The sequence below is a fragment of the Solenopsis invicta genome, chromosome 10, assembly GCF_016802725.1.
Source record: "Solenopsis invicta isolate M01_SB chromosome 10, UNIL_Sinv_3.0, whole genome shotgun sequence".
Taxonomy (NCBI): domain Eukaryota; kingdom Metazoa; phylum Arthropoda; class Insecta; order Hymenoptera; family Formicidae; genus Solenopsis; species Solenopsis invicta.
This window is the reverse complement of record NC_052673.1, coordinates 12,814,080-12,840,785: the sequence shown is the minus strand read 5'-3', so window position 1 is coordinate 12,840,785 and position 26,706 is coordinate 12,814,080. Positions and strand designations below refer to the sequence as shown.

General features: G+C 35.7%; 1 protein-coding gene across 6 annotated transcripts in view; it reads right to left on the bottom strand.

Annotated features, from left to right (window-relative positions):
• Positions 1 to 26,706, bottom strand: part of LOC105193213 (latrophilin Cirl) — an 803,058-nt gene that overhangs the window by 674,024 nt on the left and 102,328 nt on the right. For all 6 annotated transcript variants that reach the window (XM_039454371.1, XM_026133332.2, XM_039454374.1 and 3 more), the window contains exons 3-4: positions 21,759 to 21,841; positions 5,634 to 5,709 (exon numbers count right to left, since the gene is read on the bottom strand). The gene's annotated coding sequence lies outside the window, so the exon portion shown is untranslated. The remainder of the gene's footprint in view (positions 1 to 5,633; positions 5,710 to 21,758; positions 21,842 to 26,706) is intronic.

The following is a 26,706-nucleotide window of genomic DNA, read 5'->3' as shown; positions in this document are numbered from 1 at the left end:
AATTTGCATATTATTATTGTAGTCACTGGAGACGTCAACCGGTGTAATTCGACTCCGTCCTACCCTTCGCTCATAGATTTACGCTGTACTTTGCATGTAAAAGCAGCAAAAACTTTGCCGCAGTAATTATTAATAAAGTCATTTTAAGGACGATTTAATATATCAGGACGTATCTTATTTAAAACTTCATGTTAACATCTTAATTATATTATTTAATTATTCGCATTTAAAATTTAAAAGTATTTAATTGTAATTAAAACCCATGATCATCTCACGTATTGCAAGACAGTTTTCTTTAGCAATAATGCAATTATTAAAAAAAATATTTTTTAATAACATGTTTAATTCCATTTAATATGTATGTACGAAAACATTCAAAGAATATTCAAAGAAGTATTCTTTTATCAACAAAAAATTGTAAATACTGCTAATGCGAATTACGTGTCATTATGAGAAATTATAAAATTATGCTCTCAGCAACACACACGATGTGCTAAAAGTGTTAAAGTGAATTTACGGCCGCCGGGGTGTTTTGCCGCAGGAAATTTTCAGAGCGTATCGGAACACGTCCCCGACTTAAACGGATCCTTACGGACGATCCGTAACCGTCCGCGCCGCTGACGAAGGCACGGAGTTCTGGTAGCGTGAATGACAGCTTAGGAAATTAGATCTTCCAACCGTTGTCTAGGAATTAGGAAGTGTCGCCGGAGACGAGACACGCCTTTCCATCGTCCGATGGAGATGAATAATTGGCGAGCTTGCACCGTGCCGCGGAATGTCGGACATTTAAAGTACAAATTTCAACGTTGAACTCTTGGACGGTTTCTCTCAAAAAATACAGAAGGTCTTTCCTGAATCTAAAGTTACGGAAATAAATTTTACATACAAAGAGAGCGTGAAATGTAACGTTTTCTATATTTTTCTTTAACTTTGTTCATTTTTAATCATTATAATTTCAAGTTTAATTCTTTCATAATCAAAATTGATATTATTATTAAATAATCCAATTAAATAAATTTATCACGCAAAAATTTTTTAATTAAATTTTTTTTTTATCGTATATGAGAACATTTCTCGCAGCTTCTGTTTAATTTCCGCAGATGTATGCAAAACCATCAGAGCTTTACGATGATAATTCACAGCGTAGAGCATTGTTTGCACATTCTTTAGAGTGCAGAAAAGTACTTTAATGTTCGCAAATTTAGAAAGCATAAATGCGCGCTCGCATTTAATTATCAGATGCGAATTAAGTGCATCTTGAAAGAAATGCACATAGACGATTCCGATAAAAGCGAGCGCGTTCCACGGTACGTTCCATTTGAGTAAGCATTTGTTTGTTCAGCTTCGTTCGTTACAACTTACGGCTGACGTTGATATTAGATTACTATAAATGCAACCCGTGTCCGTCCAGTGAAAATCAGAAACGTGTCTATCCAATTTACGCGCGTTCTTTTTAATTATTTCTCATGGTTCCTAATTCTCGATTTCTCGTTTCATTTTATATAGACCGTCTCGCATTTTGCGAATCGCCTTAGACAGCACAATTTAATTATTTACGTTAACAAGGAGACAAGATGTTCAACTTCATCTATAATTTTGATCAAGATAACATTGATCTCCAGCGCGAGTTTTCACTCCCTAAATCAAAATTAGTGAAATCTTATTGACCTACAGTCTTATAAATGTAATCAACAGTGACTATTCACTGCCTTTCACTGATAATACACTAATTTCGATTTAGAGATAATATAATGCAAAATCTATTTGACAATGAGAAGAAAAGAGTCTAGATTAAAGTTAAGATTCTAAATAATAATTATTGGTTTAAGGAAAAAAAAAGAATTAAACTTTAGAATAAACTAGGAAATCGTACTAAAGAAGAAATATCGAATCACACGATAGCACGGTAAACTACGAGAATTGCCGCCGTTTGAACTATCAGGTTCCCACTGGCTCTTGCCCAATTTCCCATCCTTTAAACTAGACCAAACCAATTTGTTATTGTCACGAGTGCCATGTCAACGGCTCGAAAGACCATCAGACACTCTCACTTTGGATGGGGAGATTCGAAAAACTCTCGAAACACTCGGACAGGCTACAACAAGTAACCCAAGCGAAGGGTCGTCGCGCAGACGAGCGTCTTGTTTCCGGCTCGGACGAAGGACCGTCCGCGGCACAAAAACGTAGTGCCAGACACAAATTAAACGGCTGTTAGGGGCCCGGGGTTATCCATCGTCCTAGCGGCGAATCCGACGTGAAGGAAGATCGCGCACGGCTCGGAGGGTGGCGGAAAAAAGAAATGGCCGGAGAAAAAGGCTGACGCGCGCAGTCTATTAGCGGAGGCATGCGGCAAGATTGTCTTGCGGTGGCAGTGGCTCAGATCTAGAAACTCTTTAGCTTTTCCACACTTTTCTCATCCGTTAAACGTATTCTTTCTGAATGCTCCTCTCGCAATTATATATCGTTCCTTCCTTCGATCACGCAACATTATTCAAACGTGAATAATTTTCTATCATCTTTGCGATACAAATTTCGTTTTACTCACTTTTCAAAAAGCGAATACTTGCATTATTTATTGACTATAGAAGAAAATTGTCAAATGCGTACCAATTAAGTTATTTTTTGTTACATTTCCCATTTAGTATTTATTTGTCACAAATAAACTTTAAATATTGTAGCTTAATGTTTCAGGCATTTATTATTACAATGTTGAATCTTTCACCGATAAAGAATTAATTTGTTATAAACCTTTCTTGCAATACGCTGCAAAAGGTACAATTTAGGCAACCGATCGTACTTGTCTGTTTTCTAATTCTAGCCTTTGAAAGCCTTTGAAAGTGTCAAATTTATGAATTATTATAATCAAAAATATGAGGAATTATTAATATTTATTTGATTAATAATTTATCAAAAGAATGATCAAATATTTAATAATTAATAAAATATTCGATAACGAAAAGGTAAAGATGTCAAAATAAAACCGGCTCTAATTTATTTTTATAATTAACATATTCTTATTCCATCCTACACCAATTATTAATTTGATTATTATCAGTCTTGTTTTAATATTGTTTATTGTAATAAAATTTGTGATGGTACAATTTAAAGGTACTTAATATAAAAAATTTTCTAAAAATATGATTTTGAGCTTTACAATAATCGCAAACAGCAATCAATAATTTAACGTTTAAACTGCTAGATCTAGATTATAATTATAACCTAATTTTGATATCAAAAAATGTTAAATTTTAAACATTTTTATTATTTTAATACAGAGTTTCAGTGTAGAATTTGTGCATTTGTGCACAAATAATAAGCACTGAATAAATAAGTCGATGTTTTATCATTTTAGCATATGCGGCATGAAAATGAAGCCATTTAATCATATTAATACATTAAAATGGCTGAAAAAGTTAACATTTTACCAAGCCCGCAAACCGCGCAGCAATGTTAAATGTCTCGTTACGGAATTGTGAGTCATCCTAGCCACTCCGCCAGAAACTCTGTATACAAATTTCGAGGACTGAATAAATAAGTCCGCGTTTTGTTGGACCAACACGCGGACGACAGTTCGCGGCTTTTCCTTTGGGCGACAGCGGTCTTCTTTCCCCGTCGCGAAAAGAACTTTCATTTTTAATGCGGTTGCACTTCCTCCACCGTCGTGCTCGTTTATATATTACCGGCGTAATATACCGGTAATGCGGAGACGCATACCGCGCCGCCGTGGCCGAGAGAATACATCGGGACGCGAACGCGCGGTGTAATCTATTTTTGATGCGACGAGGGTGCAACGCGGCAGACAAGGGCGGCTACCAGTGCTAATATAGTTAAAAAGTGATTAGGCAAACCCTTTCTCGCGCGCCTTGTGACACGCGCTTCCTACCGGTTTGAATGTCGCAGGAGAAGTCGTAAATGATTGCCACTAATCTAACGTCCCTGGACGAACATACGCACGACCTTGTAATAATCTTCTTAGTTAGCAGGTACACGTGATAGCCAGCCGGCACCGTAAAAAGACTTAATAACATGTTTTTTTTTTAATTACAAGATAATTTCACGCAACAAAAAGATCGTGACGGAGTATCGCTTATCGTAGCTTGCTAATTTGCAATGTTAAGTGTATGATATAATTATTTAATTTTAAAATATGTTTACAATTTTTCTATTAAATAAATATCAGATTTACGTTTTGCAACAAATATATTTACATATTTTAAATTTAATTCATCAATATTTTACTGCAATATCTAATTCCACAATTTCAAAAATTTTTAATTGAAAAGTTAAGTATTTAAAAATCGAAACCATATTTATTCTCTCAAAACCTTCTAGGACATTGATTACTGGGCTAATCAATTTTTATTTTACATTCATCTAGAAACTGATTGCTAATTGACGGAATAATTTATTGATGCAAATTGAAATTCTTTTGATTATCAATGTACCGCGCTGCACGAGACCTTTGGTGCGTCCTTCGATATCAAAGAATTCTCGTTGAAATTTTCTCCCTATTTGAGCTCTGCTAGAATAAGTTCTACTCCTTTGTTTGCTCATTATCTGGTATTCTCACGGTGGCATAAGACCCCGCTCGAATTACGGTTGTCGCATCGAGGCTCCATTTGCGCGGTATGGAACTCGTGCAAAATTATATAATTTTCGCAGTATGAGCCGTAAGTACAATCCTCTAATGATAAAAAGATCACGGCGATGAATTGCGCAAAATTGGATCGCCATGTCTCCAAGACGAGTAAATGAAGAAAAGAAGAGAACTTCGTTTACTAATATCCACAGGATTGGGAAGAGTTATTTATAACGCTATTATTGTTCAGTTATTTATTTCAGTAATAGACTGGTAATGACGTGCAATGTTACTTTTCTTTTTTCATAATTGTGTAACGTTGATATAATTATATTTTTTTTAGTAACAAATTTAACAGTTACTTTTATAGTTTTTATATTTTGAATCTATTTATTCTATAATTTCTGTTATGTATGTATGCTTAATCTTTGATTCATAATTTGTTGTTATATCTAATATCATCTCGAAAATAATTTAGATGTCATAAACCAATTATATTGCTACATGTTAAGAATAATTTTAAGTTTAAAATTATTGTGTTAAAATTTTTAAACACAAGCTTTCTTTCTTTTTAAATGTTTTATGATCTTGCAAATTTAAGATACAAAGTAATATTGTTTTCATTAACATTTCAATAAAAAAGATATTAAAACAGTATATTTTTTGTTTAATTTGATCTTATTCTAACATTAAAAACATAACAAAAAAAATTGCGAACTGATGCTTTTTAAGTAACAATAACGACAATCAGATAATAGTATTTTTTAGATTAAGTCTATTATATACTTATTATAATAACAATAATTATTAATTACTTTTTCTCGGTAACAAACAATTAAAAAAAAATAATTTTCCCAATCCTGATAATATTGTCAAAGTTTTGACGTTCGAACAATCAATTTGAGCGTTCTACATTATTTTGAGTGTCCAATAAAATTATTTCAAATAAGTATCTAGCTAAAACTCCAGACACTTCAGCAAAATTGTTTTTCTCGTGTAAATAATAGAATTAAGCAATAAATACTGTAGTAATAATCAAGGAATAATCACTCACCCAAATTCAGATGAGCAGCAGCCACTTCTCTCGATCAATCGACGTTGCAGCGATTCCTCCCATGGTCCTCGGTGCCCTGGTAACAATAGGAAATCAATAAGATTTTATAATACACCCTTTGAATATTTGGAACATTCTAAATACACAGAATACTGTTAATAAAACCTTCCCCAAACATTTGTAACGTATATCAAACATCGTAAATATCTTATGAACAATTCAATGTGTAAATTTCCGTCTCATAAACAATACATAAATGTTTAGTAAATAATGTAAATATACCATTTTCGCCAGAGTGTATCGGTCGACGCACCGGCAACAGGCTCACACTCGCACTCGAGAATAACAACACCGGGAAATAATACGACGTGCGCACGCTTCGCGTATCAATTCGGCGCGACGGTGACGAACGGCGACGAAGAGCGATGAGCGATCGCCATCGATCGAGCGACAATTGGTCGAACGAGATTTACTAGCGCGTTCGCGCCTAGATTCACTTCCAAACTGTCGCACGCGACGCGAAAATTCATGAAGGAACGCATCAACATGGCGGACGGCCGTTCCACGAATATCACGGATTAGCGCGGCGCGGCGGCGATCGCGCTAATCCGTCGCGATAGCGATCCCACCTATGCTCCACTCGATGCTCCTCAATTATTTCGACGCTTCCCGACGCTTCGATGTCCCGAGTACTAAAAATCGCATTCGCAACGCACAACGAATGGACTCTGAAACGTGAGTGAGCGAAACTAGACGACGAGCGGGGCGCGGAGCGATAGCCGCCTGCGCCCCGTCATGAATATCGAAAGGATACGCGGTCAATCGCAGTCGCGCCGACCGATTAATACATCAAAACGGATCCCCTTCACTAAATTCGGCACTCCTGATCCTCGTTCGTACGCGAAACGCATGAAATACAAAGATAAAATGATGAAAACGCGGAGCGATCGCGGTCCCGTTACGTACCAGCGCACAGTGTCGTCACTTGACTTGCGAGAATTAGGTAACGAATGTCGGTCACGTGACCGCGGCTAACTTCGCGCGCCCAGGTCCTCTTCGCGCGCTTATTTTGAATAGTTACGTAATGATTGTGACATTTGTAATTTATACGTAACAATTAGTTTTGTTTTATTTCTGAATGTATTTACGTGATAAATGTAATAATTTTGTTTTGTTAAGCCCACTTTACGTAATCTATAATTTGCGACAGAATTCTGTTTATAATTTTATATATCAAATTAGGAATATAATTTTTGAGCATAATTTTAGACTTATACATTATTTTACCAATTTTATTATAATTAACATTTTAGATTAGTTCAGTTTACGTTTTAATTTTAGTTTTTCAACGTTCTCGATGTCAAATAATGATTTTAAAAAGTAACTTTCCCTTAATATTTGTTATTGTAAAGAATGGCAAATTATAATTATATTACTTTTCGTAACTAGAGTTCTACTTATGATACAAATCGCTATAACGTATCAATTCTCAAATAAAATACATAAATAAAATTATATATATCAAACTCATAGTTTTTACACACATATAATGCAGTTTAAATAGAAAAAATCTATTTAAAAATGTACGAGAGAGAGAAAAAGAAAAAATTATATAATGAAATTTTAATTTAAAAAATCTATTTAAAAATATACGAGAGAGAAAGGTTATTTAAACAGTTCTTTTACTTTTTAATATTTATTTAAATGTTTAATATTTTTAATATGTAACTTTTATTATAACAGTACCATTTATTCACGTCAGAAAGAAAAAGTTTTGAATGTGTTTCTCCATAAACCGACGCGCAACAAAATATAAAACACAAGTTTTATTAATCTCTCGACGCTTTAAGCAACTTTGTCTCAGCCATTTCAAAATTGTAAAGGCCTTTCTCATCACGCTATCCAAGTACAGTGAAATTGACAAGAGAAGCATTAGCAGTAACTCGAGATATGTGTCGTATCGTATTGTATCGCATAGCCTTTTGTATATTTGTCTCTTCAAGGTATTGTCAAATCCCACAAACGACTCGGCTTGCTTTATGAAACAGCCGAACATTAGAAAATCACAGTTGCAGCCGTGAAAGCACGGCGAAAATTACACGAGTACCTTTGTTTTCGCGCGAGATATTTGGCAGTGTCAGATTTCAAACCTTTTTCATTTCTGCTAAGTGCAGGTCTTGACAAAAACAAGGATCATTTATAGAAAGAGCAAGTCAAAATTTCTCACTTTCAATGAAAACTTTTACACTGCGAACGCAGTTTTGAAAAGATAATAAAAAATATGCTATAATTTCTCTAAAAAAAAAAAAACAAAGAGATCTCAGCTGCTCCTTTGAAAGACGTAATGTGGCGGGTGAAGCAATCGTTAGAAGCACACGACGATGATTACAATGGCAGTATCAATGATTCACGGCACTGAAATATTTCATTTAGTAGCGCGTTTTAAAATCCGTAAGGAGCACCGAGGGAACAAGTTAACGTTACTAACCGTGATAATAGGGGATGTACCCATCTTTTTCTCGTAAAATTCATCCCCCGGGAAGAGGGAGCACATCGCACGACATACGAAACGCTAAACAACGTTCCAACTTTTTGTCTAATACAGACCTTTAAAACTACAGGCTAAAACTCATCAGGTCCCTCCCTTTTTCTCTTTAATCAAAATATATTGTTTGACAAAATTATTTTGGAGAATCTTTTTAACCAACTACGTCTGTAAATTCTGTTTAACCTTATACGATTATGGATCGTAAAAGAACTCAATTATTATCGGGAAAAATCCTGTGCGTGCGCTGTGTTTGTATACAGGAATATATAATTCTCGTGATTTTTCTCATAATTTCTACTTAAAAGACAAACTCCGTTTTGCAGTAGAACTTTGATACTTTTTAATGCACTGTGATAAAAATGTTTTCTTCGAAGTACCCAATTTCTAACAAACTATAACGAACATTTCACATAAGAAATGAGCTGATAATTCGACGCCACTGTGAGTCAGGTCTCGACCTCTCATTCTGCTGAGGCGTTTTCGGCGTGTGTTTGCGTATGTATACGTACATATATGTCTGCGTGCATGCACGCGTTACGTCGACGCAACGCGCACAAGCGTACTTGGAAAGCCGCGCTTCCAAGGGAAACCGAAGCACTACCCTTAATGACTCCGACGACAACCTGCCGGCTCCGCACTTACCTCGTCTCCCTTTATTTATAGACGCAGTCAGTAGAGGAGCAGAAGGAACGGAGGAGAAGATCAAGCAAACTTGTATCTAGAGGAAGACAAGTCTTCACAAACGCGGTCATTCGTTTCAGAAAATGAGAAATATATGATACTCTGGATGTACCCCCCCCTCCCGCTTCTATGACATCCAATACAAGATACTAGAACGATAGAGTATTGATATAAAAATTCTCTCAATGCACCCTCAATATAGCCTCAATACACTCTAAACAGGAAATACGGCGCTAAGAAAATGCTACATATTTCTTACAGAAGAAGAAAGCCAGACACTTCTCACAATTTTCAAAGAAAATATTTTAAAATTATGAAATTTATTTAAATTTATAAAAATATTCTCGCTTGTTTATTCTTGTTCGTTTATCATGTTAATTAAATTAATGTTATTTATATGTATTTTACATATCAAGTATATTGATATAAATATTTTAGTTTGTGAATACATAGAACTGTTTGTCATTAATTTTCCTTAAATTTTTTTTTTTTTGTAGAAAGAGCATCGACAGCACAGTGTATCCGTATAATAATATACATTTACTTTATATATGTAAAATTAGTTTCATCTTCAAATCGATTTTGGTTACTGTAATAGTCGTAATCAATTATCCGAAGCGCCGGGCATCAACCTTCTCCATTAAAGCCGATGCGACGGGTTGGCGAAACTCCAGCAATCAAAAGATTAGTCATGTTGTTTCTACCGGTTTCTATGCAAACCCGAGGAAAAGAAAGAGAAAGAGAAAGCGGTGCGAGAAAAACAGTCGACCAGCGCTTTCGTGTGATCAGTTATCTTTTTATCGATTACTTGTTAAATGTCAAGTCATTTTGCTTTTACGAGCTGGTCCCACTAATGAACATTGCACAACGAGTCAACATGCGAATATGCATTTCCGTAAAATGTAGGATGAGTCAGACAAGTGAATTCAATGTATGTTATGAGAAAATACGTATTACCTAATATAAAAGAAAATATAAAAACATGAGATGCATGTATCTATAAGTCAGATATTTATTTCCACGAATATAATATATTATAAATTATTACGTGTATTTCATTAGCGTAATTGACAAATTGTGTAGATCATTACAAATTCAAAGAGTTCTACATTTTCTACATTTTTCTAAATAAAATCACCCGAAAATTATCTTGCTATTTCAAACACTGAATTTAAATTCTTAATTTTATTTTAATTTTTTATGCAATGTACAAATTAAGTAAAATAAGTTTCAGTATGCCTCAATATGATTAAAGTGGTATGAGTTGAGAAAATTGCATGCAAACGAAAATATCATTTAAATTGCCAAAGTGCTTAATGATATTAATTCCTCATTATTACCTATTTACGGACTCTTACACAAAATTATTATTAATCTCAAATTTTTTTTATTACAATATTAAAGTTAAATAAAGACCTCAAATAAATTTTAATATTATAATAAAAAAATATTTAAAATTAACAATAAAAATTTGTGTAGCTTTTAAAAGAAAACATTTAAAGATTATAATTAAATTTTATATTATAATGAAAAAAGGCATTTAAGATTAACGATAATGAGATTTTGTGCGTAAGTGTTCGGATATATAGAGACATGTCCGATCATTACAATGTTCACCTTCTTACTTGGCAAAAATCTCGCGAGATACTACACCATTAACATCACTGTCATTGCCGTCATTATCATCATTTGTCGTTACTACCGCGGCGTTTTCATCGACACGGAAAACACGCGTTCTCTCGTTAAAAACGCGCGCTAGATGCGGGAGTATTACGAGCGATTCGCGGTAACGAGTGATTTACGATCGTGCTTCCCGCGGGCAGGAAATTCGTTAGGGCAATCTCTGGGATTCGAGAGATGGGCTACCGCACGCACCGCATTACAACCCTGAAGATAATGTTAACGAGTCCGCCGGAGACGAACGAGCACTCTAGCCTCTGCGTCCGGCTCCTCCTTAATAACCGCATGCCGTGACCTCCCTTCGAGCTTTTCGATAAAGCACGATAGATACATCTTTGCATAAAGACCGTGCCCCACGATTCTGTAGATCCACGAACTTTTTGACTAATTCCAAAGCTGATTTTTTTCTTTACGAAATTGTTGACACCTGTGACGATAAGTTCATAAATATAAACGTAACAGAACTTTTATGAATTATGTATCAATTGTGTAGAAATAAATGGCAAACATTTATTTAATTTAAATAATTATTGTAGCTGCCGAGACATTTATTTCAAACTGTACAGCATTTATCGCAAATTTCAGATAACAAACTGCCAACAGTATGCAAATTTAATCATAACTGTAGCAGATTCCTATTTACTATATTCCTATTCTCTTTAAGCTTTAGTTTCTGTTATTACGATTTATAATATAATAACAAAATGTACTTAGCAAAAATAGAACACACTTTGCCATCATAATATCATAATGACCACGTTTTCTAATACATTTCTAACAAAAAACAGTAGAATGTGCTCAGCTCTTACTACATTTCTGTTGATATAATAAGTAACATTTTGCTAGTATTTACAAAACATGCTCTGGACAGGATGCTTTGGTTATCTGGATTATTGAACTTCTGATTATCTTGTATATTTCTCTTCCGTCGCTACAACGAAAAAGATAGTAAATAAGCATTAAACAACGATATATCAAGCTTTATTCTTATATCACTTCAAATGAGAAAAATTTATCTCGTTTGGCCAAGAGATCGTGAGATAAGGATCATTGAAAAATACTCGATTATAAAAGAGAAAGGCAAAGAAAGAATTTATAAGAAAGAATTCGTTGAGAAATTTATCCCTGCCAGATTCAGTCGCGGCATTATACTAAAAAATAGCTTTTTTCTTTAATTTATCGTTTGTACTTTTTAATTTCTTATTTTTTGCTGCACGTATCCATAAATCATAGAGTTATAAATTATACACCTTCTATTAGAATTCCAGTAAAGTTATTTCCAGCATTGATGTAGAATTTCACAGACTTCTGTTAGATACAGTCTTCATCTACACGAGTAATCATCAAGTTATGAACCACATAGTTGAAATTAACCAGTTCCAAATTGCGATGTTAGATACCAAATAACTGAGACGAAGTCTCGCTAATCAACTAATTTCAAGTGAATCTAACTTTACAAAAAAAACATATACACTTAAAAGTAATTATAAGTAATTAAAAATATTTAAAAATGGAACCATTCGCAAAGTTAAAATATTTGCATTGTTTTATTTATAATATATATATTAATATACCGTAATTTACAACTACCGTTCCATTTTCAATTACTTATAACTTAAAAACTATCGGTGCACCGAAGAAACAGCCATATTTCTCGGGGTCTATTCTTTAGTATCTGTAATTCAAAGAAATGGCGACAGTTCTAGAACACAGTGCGCATTCAATGTACCTGGAAAGTCTACTAAACTCAACTTTGTCCGAGGAACAGCACGCCGATGCTACGGGTTTGAAAAGTACGACGGTGGCAAGATGTTTCACCGACAACATATGCAGTTTGCCAATATTTGTTGGATCAGTTTTCAAAAAACCGCGCGCAGCTCAAACACGTTATTTTGTTGCTAACTAACCCAATTTAACAAGCACGTAAATTGTTGGGTAAGTAGCACAAATCGTTATCCGACGTGCGTCCCTGTATCGCTGCTTGGACGCCGTGATGTTACGAGGCTTGACAGAGATTTATTGCATCTGCCGGTATGAAGTCGCCGATCCGTGCGGCACTAGGACGGAAATGCAAGTGTAAACGTCATCAGCAAACGCGGAAACGGCAGTGATGACCGCCGATGCGTGGAAACTCAGAATTTTGATGCAAAATAGACGAAAAATAGAGCCGCACTATTATCTATCATCCAAAAAAATACTGTAACTCTAACTCATTTTTTTTTGTCAGGAGAATCGAAATTCACAAACCTTTTCGTTTTCTGTTTCAGATCGGAGCTCTTGCAATTCCTGGGAAATTCTCTATTTCCCACGAAATAGGTTTCTAAAGATAAGATAAATGACCCAATTACCGGCAGTGTCTCGAATACTGGAAATTCGATTTTAAATACTTTTTCTAATACATAAATTGCACGTATTATTACATAATTGTATGCGTATTTAATTTTACTTAAAATCTTCAGAAATATACTTATCGTTAAAATATTTTAATATTATTAAAAGTACAATTTTAATCCCTTAATTAAAAAAAAAAAAAAACATTTTAGAGTGGATTTCCAGAAACGAAAAAAAACATTTTAGAGTGGAGTATTTGGGACATTGTAATTGGGTTTGATTTATCCTAAACAAAAAAAGAAAAAAAAAATTTTTTTAAATATATCAAGGACGATTTTTTCTCTCGGCGTTCTCTTATTATATTTCGCATATTTATTCTATACACCTTTTTTTTTCGAAAAACAGCGGACGGACAGAAATCCATTATTCATAGGTATTTCACGCGGACCCGTTTTCTTTTGTTGTTTAAAGAACCGACAACATAATGGACAAACAGCTCGCGCAGTGTGGCGCCCGATGGAGCGCACGATATTTATTAATGTAACAGAGAATTATGTGCGACGAACAATTGTAATTTATTGACCAGCAGCACGGCCAGGCGCGAAAACTGCAATTGCAATTTTGCACGGCGCGATGCATCGCACGTCGCACGCATTATTTAAAATATACGGCGCGCGGACAACTGGTCCAGAATAATGACAAATATATTATTAGGCCATGCGCGAAATGACGCGGGTCGCCGATAGAACAGCCATTACGGGAGCCGATATAATTAATATGTAATCTCACGCGTGTTCCTCCGTACATGACCGATTTAAAAAGTGGCCACAAATACTCTATTTATTCTTCCCATCCATCCAATAAAATTCGTACAAATCATGTGAGAGTTGTTACACAATAGAAAATTCTTTATATAAATCATAGAAAATGTAATAGAAAATAACAAAAAATAACGTAATTATTTTTGTGATCATCATTGCAATTAAAAAATAATAGTTATAAAAAATATAGTATAATTAGATTAAATGATAATATCAAGTGAAAACATGATCGTTATGTTTGACGAATAAATAAATACAAAACTTAATTATAATTAAATTTATAACTGAATGTTTCGTAGTATAATGACATACATGTTTATGAACGATCAAGTATAATAAAACTTCTATTTAAAAATTTATATTGCAACACTATAGGAGTTTACCATAGTGATGTATTATAATCATATGATTATTTATTTTATAAAATAATATGTTACTAGGCAAAACTTATATTAAGCTTCTGATAAAAATTTTGCACAATTTTCTTTCTTATTTTTAATACTGGTCATTTAGAATCATCATGAGAAAAGTCTTAATTTTTGTCTATCAAAAAAATAAATAAATAAATAAATAAAAGTTACATAATAAGTTCGACATTAGGAAACGGAAATTTGAATCACAGTTTATGATTATCGGTTGTACATTTCCATACACCAATATCGCTCCCCTTTCCTTCAGAATATGACGGGAACGTTACTAATTTGATTAAGCTCATCGTCTCTCATATCTCTCTCCTTTCTCCCGTCAACGCAATACGACCGCATGAATGCTCCAGCAGGTGCGTATGCGTGTTTACGTGCGTGTACGCATTAATGTAGCATCGTATGTGATTTTCTGGCAAACCGCGCAGCCCCGAACTATCGAAGCGTGGAGGCTGCTTCTCGACTAAAGGGAATGCCACCGTTGTTGCAGGTGCGCGACAGCACCCGGCGAAGTTTCGACGCGCGTTGACCCGGCGGGGGTGCACACGCGGAGGCGCAATAATTCCCCGGCGACGGCTCCGCGTTCCCACCCCCTCGTCGGAAGTGGAGCGCGCATCCGCTCTCGCCGATAGCCCGACCCCTCGTTAAGATGTTTCTCTCGCCCCTTCTCGAAATTCGCGGAGGTCGCAGCCATAAATTTTCCGAAATTTCGCCGGCAACGAGTATTCTCCCGCCTCTCGTGCCCACTCTCCTCGCGATCCCGCCCCTGGATAGCGCGTAGTTAACACCCGATTATCGCCGGCGGAAAACACAGCAATTGATACAGACTTCCGAGCAAACTTGCGACTGCATCGTCTAAATTGTCCTCCACAACAGAACGATAAAGAAAACGAAGCACGAAGCTTCTTGGACATTTTAAGTAGCGCGTAAAGTTAAATACGAATTCTTCGAAAAGTTTATTCGTGATATTGTCTGTCAGATCGTATAACTAATTCAATAATAAATTAAATAAACAATTATTAAAGTTAAGCGTATTGAAAATGGCTTCGTTCATAAATTATAAATTATATGCGAGATTAGAATATAATGAGAATAATTAATTTTGAAATGTATTTGTCAGATCGTAATTAAATTAAATTAATAACAATTAAAGCTAAACATATTAAAAATAACTTAATAATAATTCTAAATTATAATTTATAAGATAAGAATATATGATGAGATTCAATACTTTTGAAATGTTCTGTATGGTCTGCATGTATTTTAGGTAAAAACAAAAGACGTTTATGAAATTGGAAACAAAATAGTTAAGTTTAGATCTTGCCACACTTCCGTATAGTTCTTACAAAAATTATGGATTTCTCGTACAATTATAATCTTCACAAATTACAAAGCAGTTTCTCCTCGTATTCGACATCGGACTGACCGTCCCGGCGGCGGAACAAAGCGGCAACAGAGAGAGAGAGAGAGAGACAGAGCAGGTAAACTTAATTAATAGAATAAATTTAGCAAGGACCGTAATCTCGCCAACATTTACCTTCTTGCTGCGCGAGTGTGAAGGGGTTCAGAAAGTGGCGACACAGGATGAGAGCCGCATCGTGCGACGCGCAAATGTGAAATTCCGGGAGGGTGATTTACGTGAGTGGCCGCGATCACGACTAACGAGAGCCAATACCAGCTATACTTTTGCCACTCGAAAATTCCGGCGAATGACGCGAGAAAAAAAACGATAAAGCTGCACGGTCGACGTCGCGGTAGGAACTACTTCCGGTGCATTGCTCTCTTTAATTGCGCGAGCTTGTGGCGAAAATGAGTGACACTAGCGAAGCTAATGAGTTTCGCAAAGTTTCCTCAATTAGAGCACCGTGGCTGGCGTTCGGCGAGATGGTCGTTTCTTGTAATCGAAAAATTCTCGAATACCTAGCAAAAAATTTTCATACTTTCAAAATATTTTTTGTACGCGTCTTTATATATATACGGAGATAAATATTAAAAAGGTTTGGTGTTTCATTGAGATTCACCTAAATATTTATAAAAAACATATATGTAATAAAAAAATATACATATAATTTATCCGATTAACAATTCATTAATCGCAATAAATAATTTTATTTCCATAAAAAATATTGACAATTTCCAAGTTTAAAACATTTTTAATTCAATTAATCAGATAGAGTTCACACGTTCAGATCAATGTGTATAACTGTATTTAACGGTCTGTTTATTCTGATTTATACGTTTAAATAATATTGATTTTAGCCTGACTAATTTTGTCTTTTATTTTATGTATGGATATCATTTATTTAATCACGCTGGATATCATTCAACAAATATTCACAAGGAAAGATCCCATTCTAAGGAATAATATGACAGAACGCACAAAGTGGCACACACCACTTTTCATCGGGACACGCCGTACGAATTTGCTTACACATACGTTATAGAAATTAAAATAAATTATCGAGTGCGACAAAATATTTAATGTTATATTAAAAATATATATACATTAAATTTTGTGTCCTGTTCGAATACAATATTTCGATGCTGACTATTATCGCAAAACATGTGAAACATATCTTTTTTTTTTTAAATGAAACATTGGAAAAATATTTGCTCGAATCAATTAATTTGATTATCACTTTATATCGTTGCTTTCCAAATTTTTACATCCCGAGAGGAATAAAATTGCGTAATATTAATAAATCAAAAATTGTGATTTTAATAAATCAAAAATAAATAAAATTAAATTGACGCGGAAAATGTGAAGATTCATATTCTTCATTTATTAAAATATCACAATTTTATTCCTCTTGGAATGTAAAAAGTTCAAGAGAAATATAATAATAAATTAAATTTCAATTTCCTGATTAAAACAAAGTGAAATTGTATTACCTAAATTTAGATTTAAATTTAGATATAGATTTCAAATAGATTTTTATAAAGAACAATTTTGCTTAGGTGATTAAGCAAGTGATTAAGTGCTAGATATAGATCTGTAATTAATTTTGTATGGATTTTCAATTATCAAAATAATTATCTAGAACGCTCAGGCATGATAAGCCATGCTACAAAAAGTTTTGACACTCTAACAACCAGCTTGAGAATTCTACATAATTATTATTATAAATAAAAATACAGCAATGTATACAAATTTAAATACATTCAACGTACGTTCATATATTTTTCATTATTTTATTTAAAACAAGCTTAAGAGTCTATATTTTATTTTGTTATTTGCATAGAAACTGAGATAAGGCAGTTACATATTTAGTGCTAAGCCTGTGACAGGAATGTCTAAAACAAAAGATCGATTGTTTCTCTCGTCACCAACACATGTTCGAGCAAAACCAGTCTGCAAAAGGTGATAGAAAGCAGCATGGCGAGTCTCTCGATTTACCGCGGAACGAGAAGAGTGAAAATTATTAGAACCATTAAAGATTACGCGATACCCTCTGAACTCGACGTGATACTCGACATTACGACGACCAAGTGCACCGGGGGGATCAATTCTTTCCGCCGACGAGAAAGTACGACTTTATTTATCACATAGAGTAACAACTTCCGCAATTTTCCGGCAACCTTTTCCACGTATTCGTCTCCTTTCGCTTTCCCTCGGCGTTTCAATCCTACAACGCAATGGCGTAAATATATTGAATCGACATTAATTTTTCAATTTTCAACAAAACAATATCATAAACGATTTAAATGATAAAAAGTAATTGCGCAAATAAACGCGTGCAATTTAATATTAAAAAATACAATTTCTCAAATAAAACCTCTTTTATTTGCATATAAATTAAGTTCGTACAATATTTTGAATGCGTGCGAAACATCAATTGGTCAGACATAATAAAATAAAATTTTTGAAATTTCCTATAAACAGAAATGAAATCGGAAGTCGTGAAAAACATCGATTGACAAGAGAATCGCGGAAAATTAATCGGAGTGAACCAGCTCTTAACAGCGGCATAAAAAAATGCAGGGTGTAATTACATACCGAGGGATGTCTTATTTTCCTGAGCAATACCAGGCGATAGACAAGAAAGTAAGTTTTATCTTTATGATACGCCGAGCGCGTAAAGCATCGCGGGAAGATGCCGTTACGGGGGAAGAACGCTCTTTTCCGCTGGATACTTTGCGCGCGCTCGACGCTCGCTTCTTTATTCATTATTTCATTCGTGATAGCGCCGTTCTCCTTCGCGTTGATACCTTATCCCGATCTTTGCGCGCGAATTACACGCTCGAGCAATATTTCTTTTATTATTTGCTTCACCACGTTTATACGCCTTATAACAATACTGTCATCGCGGAGGAAAGAAAAACGAGTTCGACATTGCACCCATCAACTACTTCGCCCTTCTACACGCGGCCCACACGGTGCCATTAAACCGGGTAAGGGCCGTGTAAGAGCTTCGTGCATCTTAAGTTTTACGTTCGTATTTACGTTATACGCACACATACATACGAGACGAGAGAAATGCTCCGATTAACCATTCTCGAGTTTTTTTCTTGCATCGACGGAACACGAAAAAGCTACTCGCATTTTTTAATGATTTTAAGATCCGTCAATTAAGATGTTGACTTTGTGAAGAAGGGTCTCAAATAATTTGTTAATAATATGAATATTTTTTTTTAATTAATATAAGTGAAAATAATTAAGATAAATTAAATAATTTAAGTAATTAAAAATTAAAAATATGTCGAATTTTATTACAACAAAAATTAATTTTTCAAAAAAAGTATTATTTATTAAAAAAATATTATATATATTTATATTAAGTTGTAATAACAATAATTGTAATTTGTGCATAAATAACAAGTGATTTAAATAATCGTTTTTACACTTTATCATCTGCAGATATCGGCACTGTTTACATCAAAAAATGTTATAATTTATATAATTTATAGATACTCGCATCAGTAAGCCTCGCATCAGTAAGCATCAGTGATGATTGATTTATTTATAATATAACACGGAAAAATGCATTCTTTATGGCAACGCAAGATATTCCTGTGTGACCCACCATATTTGTTTCTCGATTTGCCATAACTCAAGTTGCAAAAAGAAAAAAAAAAGAATTGGCGACGAGGGAGGAAGAAGCAAAAGAACGCTCGCGTAGGAAGGTCTTTTCCAAAGTGATTTATTTAGTTTGGAGCATGCGCGTTCTCATTCAAAGTTGGCGATTTTTGCCCAGGCTAATCTGAAGAAGCACAAGCGTTTAACGTTCGCCAAGATGTTATTAATCACTCAGGTGGAAGCAAGGGCTCTGTTTAACGCCGACTTTTACACGAGCTTCCCCGTGGGCGATCCCAGGAAGAGATGCATCGCGTTGCAGTCGACGTTGCATTAGACTCGCTGGACTCAATCCGAACAGCGAATAATACGTTATGTAATAAATTCTATTTGATGACTATTAAAGCGCACACAATTTAAGGCTTCCTTCCTCTGCGCCCCAACCTAGTACCGTAATTTAATTAACTTCCAGAAAATAGAAGCTAAATGGCGTTGGTGTAAATTGATTATTTTTGTATGTGTGGCAGTATTATTCTGATAAATTACAAGCCCATAATGCGCTGTTATTAATCATTCGCCGTCGCAAAAGGAAAATAAGGCGGGGGAGGAGAGGAAGTAACGTAGAATAGAAGTAAAGTGGCTGTTTAATGTCGACTTGCATAGGTACAGAGACTGTAAGATACATGAGGAGTATTATAACTAATACTCTTGTTCTTTGCAAGTACATTAATATTAAACAAGAATGAAAGAGTAAGAAAATAATTAATCTAATCTCAATTGAATATTTAATAATACATATCGAAGTAAGTTAGAGTAATAAGTTGCAAAAATAAAAGCTTATTCATAAAATTAGATTAATTTATTTTTAATTTATGCTTAAGTGCCCACATGCACATGTTAGAGAAAGAGAATACCACATGTGTTGCAACAAAAAAATTACATTGTTTTCCTCAAAAATCTCGGACGCCAATTACAAACAAATGGAATCGTAAATAGAAACTTCAGTGCGGCGATAAATTGCATTTAAAATTTCACCTGACCCATATATCGAAGCTCTAAATACGACAGGGTCGAGCTAAAAAGGCGTAATTAGAATTCATGTAGGCGATCGTATATGTATATGCGAGAACGTAACTCGAATGAGAATTCACCGGAGCGCGGGCAATAAATAACTGGCATCGCGAATGAAAGGATTGATTGAAGTTAATTTAAACGTCGTCCGCCACCAGCGCGATTCGTTCCGATTGACGTGAACTCGAATAGGCAGCCTTAATTTATATGGAAAAGAACGTGTACAGAGGGCCTATGTCCGATATTTTCCTCGTAGATGCTTTGCCAGAGAAAGTCGATCTTTGCTCACGAAACATTTTCTTAAATGCGATTTTTATCATAATCTTTTCATGTTTACCGTCGCTCAATAATTTTTATCAATTTCAAACTAAATTATCCTCAAGTAATTTCAATGGAAAATTGAGCTAGCATTTTCAATCGTTCATGACACAAGGTCTGTCTCGATATTTTTCTTAAGAAACGACATGCTCCAGGCTAATTGAAATTTGTAGATGAAAAGAAGCACGGTAACACCTTGTATTCACGTGTTTTTGCATGCAAATTTCCTCAGTCGAGTGCAATGCAACGTGATATGTTTTTTCTTTATTGACGAGTTTTTTACATTATAAGGTACTGACATATAGTACATGTACATATCTCGATATTTCGCCAAATCGATTCGCATCTCGTCACGTGAATATTTATTTCCGTGTTATATGGTATATTTCTTCCCCTCCTCCTCCCTTCCTCCGTATTTATGGGGTTCTCCCTTTACCCTTCGTTTCCGCTCCGTTTCACGACGTAATACCATTTTAACGGGCGCCAAGCGCTAACACACATCCAGGTGGGACATACCGCCAAATCGGATAACGAATAATGCATAAAGTCGAATGTCCAATTTACCAGTAATAAAAAACACGTCACGTTGCATTGCACTCATTTCATTCACCAGTATAATTAATTTGCTTATCTCGTCGCTTGTTATCGTTTTTACACATCGAATAATGCGAATAAATTTATTCGCTATGCAAATACATTTTCTTTTCGTTTATATCAAATAAAATTTTTTTTTTTAAGTGGATCTAAAGTAAACAAAGCTTTTTATTGCGTTCTTTATGGCTTTTATTAACTGCGACGTCACCAATCATGTTATACAAAAGAACCACGTCGCTCTATTCACAAAGCAATGAATATTATTTTATTTATTATCCATTGATCGTCCAAACGGAAATGGTACGATATCCGCGATAATCATCTCCGCATAATCCGATTATTTCCCCAGAGATGGACAAGTTCTCCCATTTATCATTTATTAGCCACACGGTGGATATTATCGCGCGGCAACACGGTGATGAACTGCGCGATACAATCGGTAAAAGGTTTGGAAGGAAATTAAGTCGCGAATTATCGAAGACAATCGCGTGATTTTCACGCCCGCGCGAATTAGCGTTAACAGGTTTCTCACTGAGACATAAAACATGTAATTCGAGCAAAACGCAAATCCAAGTGTTACTATCGCAGACAATTACCGTACTAAAGGCGTTATGCTAGTATAGTAAGCTGTGAGAACATTCCTACCTTATTGCGCAGGATGTGGCCCGGCTGCTCGCTTCGTCGACGATCTCGGGGTAGAATCTCCGAACTCGCGCGCCGCCTGGAAACTATCCAAAAGTGGACATTAGATTTACGAACTTCGTGTTAAAATCATTAAACACGTGTCCATAATTGACCTAACGGCCATATCTGAACAGCGTTATCGTAATTTATTACTAAAACTATCGAAACAATCGAGACGACTGATTTGTAATTTTTTATCAAATTCATGTGTATTTATTCAGATATTTAACTTTTGTTACAATATGTAAATGACTAAGTTAAGTATTTCTTACTTAAGTTTACTTTCCCCCTTTCTTTCTTTTTCGAAACATTGTATATACAGCTTATTCTTTTTAAATTAATAAATACATATAACAGACACAGACATATATACATATATTATATATGTGTGTGTGTGTGTGTGTGTGTGTGTGTGTGTGTGTGTATTTATAATCGATAATAACCTTAGTATTATTCTGATAAAATCAAACGCTTTATTAATAGCTTCTTATTATCCTCAACTTCTTGATTGTAGAGCTCTCAAAGTTTGACGAGAATACACAAAGGCTCCATTTCCGAGATAATTTCTTCTCGCATCAATCAATTTCTTTACAAATATTATAAATAAATTAGATACCGAATGCGTATGTACGATAGAAATTCATGGAAATAAAATTTCTAAATTTTCAAATGACTGGTATAGAACGAGCTTTGGGTGGCTTCTTTATAAATGAAAAAATGCTACTGTCAGAATTCAGTAGGATTATCCAGATTTCGAACGACTGGGTACTTAGTAGGATCGTGCAAGTGATCCTGAATAATATCCGGATATATAGGATACGGAACCGACATTAGAAAAACGTAAGTCACGAAGCCGAATAACTCACTTCGTTCGCACGAACTTTCATAACGTGGCTATAATGCTAATACGTGGACAAGAATTATTGAGGGAATTTCGCGGGAAGTTTCGCGACTCGCATCGGCATCGGAGAATAAGAAGCGGCCGTGCAAATACGCGGCGGAGGGAAGGGATTGGGAACGAGGAAAAGGATAAAAGTAGGTGGAGATAGGAAAGGATCCTTGAGATTCTCCAGAAATCCGCATAGCGAGGTTTTAGTGGTTGAATAATGTAACGGGCATCGGCTGAATGATTTAAAAGTAAAAGTCCTGAGCGACGTCACGGAGAAAGGAAGAGTGCGAGCGGGAGGGTGGTTCCGGAGAAACGAAAAGTTTTATGTTATTTCATGGCGGGGGACGAGTCCGTTGGGGTACCTTGAAAGAGATTAACACGAAAAGTTCCAACGTTTCCGAAACTTGCCGTTAAGTACCGGCGCGACAAATGAGTCAGTATCGTTTTTCCCCGGCCAAACGACGAAGGGACATCTTTCTTCATCCAAAACGTATCGTTCTTATATTTATTAGCGTTCTTACAAAAGTCTTTTTTTCTTATCGCCAGGCAATTTTTTTTAAGCATTTCTTTCTTTTAACATTATAATTAATATAAAAAATTATTTTCAGTATGTGAAATTTTGGTAATTTTGTAATAATAACGTTTAAGAAAAATTATAAATTAAGAAAAATGTGTAAGAATACATTTTAATTGTATAAAAAGTAGATGCTGGGAAAGAAATTTAAATTTATAAGGTTGCTCGCGCGTTGAATTTTTCAGTTAAAAATAAAATATTCCAAAAAGAATTACATACATTAGATTTTGAACAGTTTCCATATTATGTCATCCGTATTAATTTCATATAATATGGGAATCATTCATCTTGATCCAATGCATTACGGCTCATTACGCGTTTAGATCGCTAGCTTTTCTCTTAAAACTCAAATTGAACCGTGTGCCTCACGTCACCGATTACGTTAATCGGTATCAAAAGTGTCAGGACCCGGATACGCATAGATAAAAAAGGAAAGAAACGTGAGAAGGTGTCGCAAATCGCGAGCCACGTTGAGGACGCGTTTTCAGACTTGAAGATGGATTATCAATGTCGCGATCGCCGGAAGTATCCCCTTATCCCACGAGTCCGTTGGTTCTGGGTCGTTTCTCGACGTGACGTTAATAACCCATAAATAGTGCCGTGTATATTACGCTTGTTGCTTATGTCGCTACGCCAACGGAACGAAGCGTGTATACGGAGTGCGCACACGGATGTGCACGGGCACTCGCGAGGAATTCATTTCGCCAGCCGGCTCGGGGGATAAGAAACGGGGTCTTGACCTGCCCGACCGTTTCACGCCTAACACGATGCGAGAGATACTGTGTCGACCGTTGTAATAATAAACGCGGCGATCGGGCGTGCACATGGCTCTCGTTGGTAGTCACAAGACCGCACCCCGACGTCGTTTGTTCGGATTATCGTGTAACACGTACGCCTTATTGATACTCGGTTATCAATCTGCGAGGCGATCTGCGAGGCGATCCGCGGAGACCGCGCTAGATAGGTGGACGGCACGATCGTGCAATAAATTCAATGCGCAGATTAATGAAATCAATTACTGAGCGAAAAATTATTTCACGCTTTTACCACTGCTGCGCAAGAGGTCACGTATCTCTGGAATTTGAAGTGTTCCAGCATCAGTACCGGCGGCATCGATCGAATTTACATTGCTCGTACTTCAGCGCGAAATTTACGATAAAAAAAAACCGGAAGGCTCGCGCTAAGCCCAAATTACTTGTGACCGAAGCGACTGATCCGAAAGTACCGAAACTCTCGTATCACGATTTCATAAAAAGGGAGATTGACGCTTTTGCGTCGTGTTGCACACACGATCGGTGTCTAATAACAGACCGGATAAATCGGGACGCGAAAAAGAGCCAAACGGGATGCGGAGAGTTATAGTTAAGCCATGCCGCATATTTCCGCGAATGCGATAGCAAGCGACAGGCAAAAAGAAAAAAAAAGGATCATTTGATTGTGCCCGGCGTGCGAGCGAAGCATTTTGCGTGTGCATATATCCCTGATCACATGTGCGTACACGGGTTATATTCTGCATACTGGAAAAAAAAAATATCCGATGACCGACTTTGTCCGTGCGGCTGGGGAAAAAAAATATTGTTGGTGCGAACCGACGTTAATCGAGCATACCCGATCGAAAACAAAGACTTCCGCGCTGTCACACGTTAACGTGACGAGCGACCGGCGTGAACTATGAATTAATCCGCGAATAGTTACACCGCGGTCTCTTTTTCCGCGATTTCGTATCCCCTTACGACACGCATTGTATTTCTGCAATGTATACGCAAGAGTCGCACATAATGAGCTCATGGTTCAATAGGCCGATGGTAACCTCGAGCGTTTCGAGATGTTATCATTTATGAGGATAAATGGTGGAAATAGCGATGCATTTGTTCAAAGGAGATACAAATGCACAGAGATCATTGGCTTGACAGCAAATGCATTAATTAGATGGTCGGACTTTGTTGACTGACAAACGCAAAAATTTTAATAATTAATTTCCGATCAGACAACTATTGCAACGAGAGAGCCAATGCGGCATTATGAATAATGCAATGAGTTCAACGTTATCAACTTTTAATACAGCAACATGCCGGAAAGCGATGATGCCGGGAAAACGGCAAAAAAAGCTGCCGTCCAATTGCGGTTTGCGCGACAGCGTCCCTTTGTGGACGGACGAGAATTATTTAGTCCTAGATCTATCGAGGATGCCGCATCGTCATTCATACACGGACGTAGGAAACTTTTTTGAGCTTTAATTCGTTTCAATCAAGCACGCACCGGCCCATAGTAGAGCACGCATGACTGACGGTCATAATAAAAAATTCCTGTGTGCCGCGCGCGATCGACTCGCAGACATACGCAAATACGTATGCGACGAACGGCGCGGTCGTCTAATCAGCGCCCCCCTGACGACGTGATACGATAAAAATCTGCTCGGACTCGAGGTGAAATACGTTTGTCGCCGATTGCAGGGTACAATCACGGGGCCCGACGCGCGATATCTTCCGTTTCATCGCGTTATTTAAATCGCGCTCCGGTTTTACAGCAAAGCCGCTCGATTGTTCCCGCGCGGTAGAGTCAGGCTATTACCAGCCGTATTGTACCTGCACGTACCGCAGCGAGGTGTTAAATAATAGGCATCTCATTAAGATATTAAAACCGTGGACGAACATGATGGAATAATTTCGTGATATGAGAATTTTACGTTCAAATGGCATAACATTAAAATATCGCTCTTTTTATAACTGTGATGATTTTAATATTTAAATGTTTGTATAATTGTCATACAAATCCATAACAATCGTCTTGCTGATATTATTATAATATTATCATGTATTACAACATATTATATATAAATTTATACAATCGCGAAACTAATTATCTGGACAACAAATATTGAGAGTTTAGGATATGCTACAAATTCATCAAATATTATAGTTTGGGACAAACCTGGTTGGAAGTGAAAACCTTTGCCGGCGATACATTTCCATCAGAAACTAATTTGTATTTAAACTGAAAAAAAACAAATTCACTAGCCTATTAATAATAAAATATTAAAAATGTATTTAAATAAAATTGCAATAATATGTCTCGAATTTACTTTGCCTCTATCCTTAGTTATTTTTTACTCAATTTTAAAAGTATTTGTAAAAAATGGTAAAGTTGGTAAAATAATATTAAATAAACAAGCTAATCTTATTGTATACAATTGAAACTAATTTTCCGGACAAAAGTTATGGGGAGTTTATTTTAAGTTACAAATTAAAAGCACACTTTTCGGTGGAAATACATCATTGCCAAGAATTTTCATTTTTAATAAACTTTCTGTCCTCGGACAATTAGTTTCATGACTGCATAATATAATACATTGCGTCTATGCATTTACAGCCATCATTTCAATAACGTTTCGTACAAATTTACTGTGACAAATGATGCAATTATAATAATACGTTCGATCTAACTAT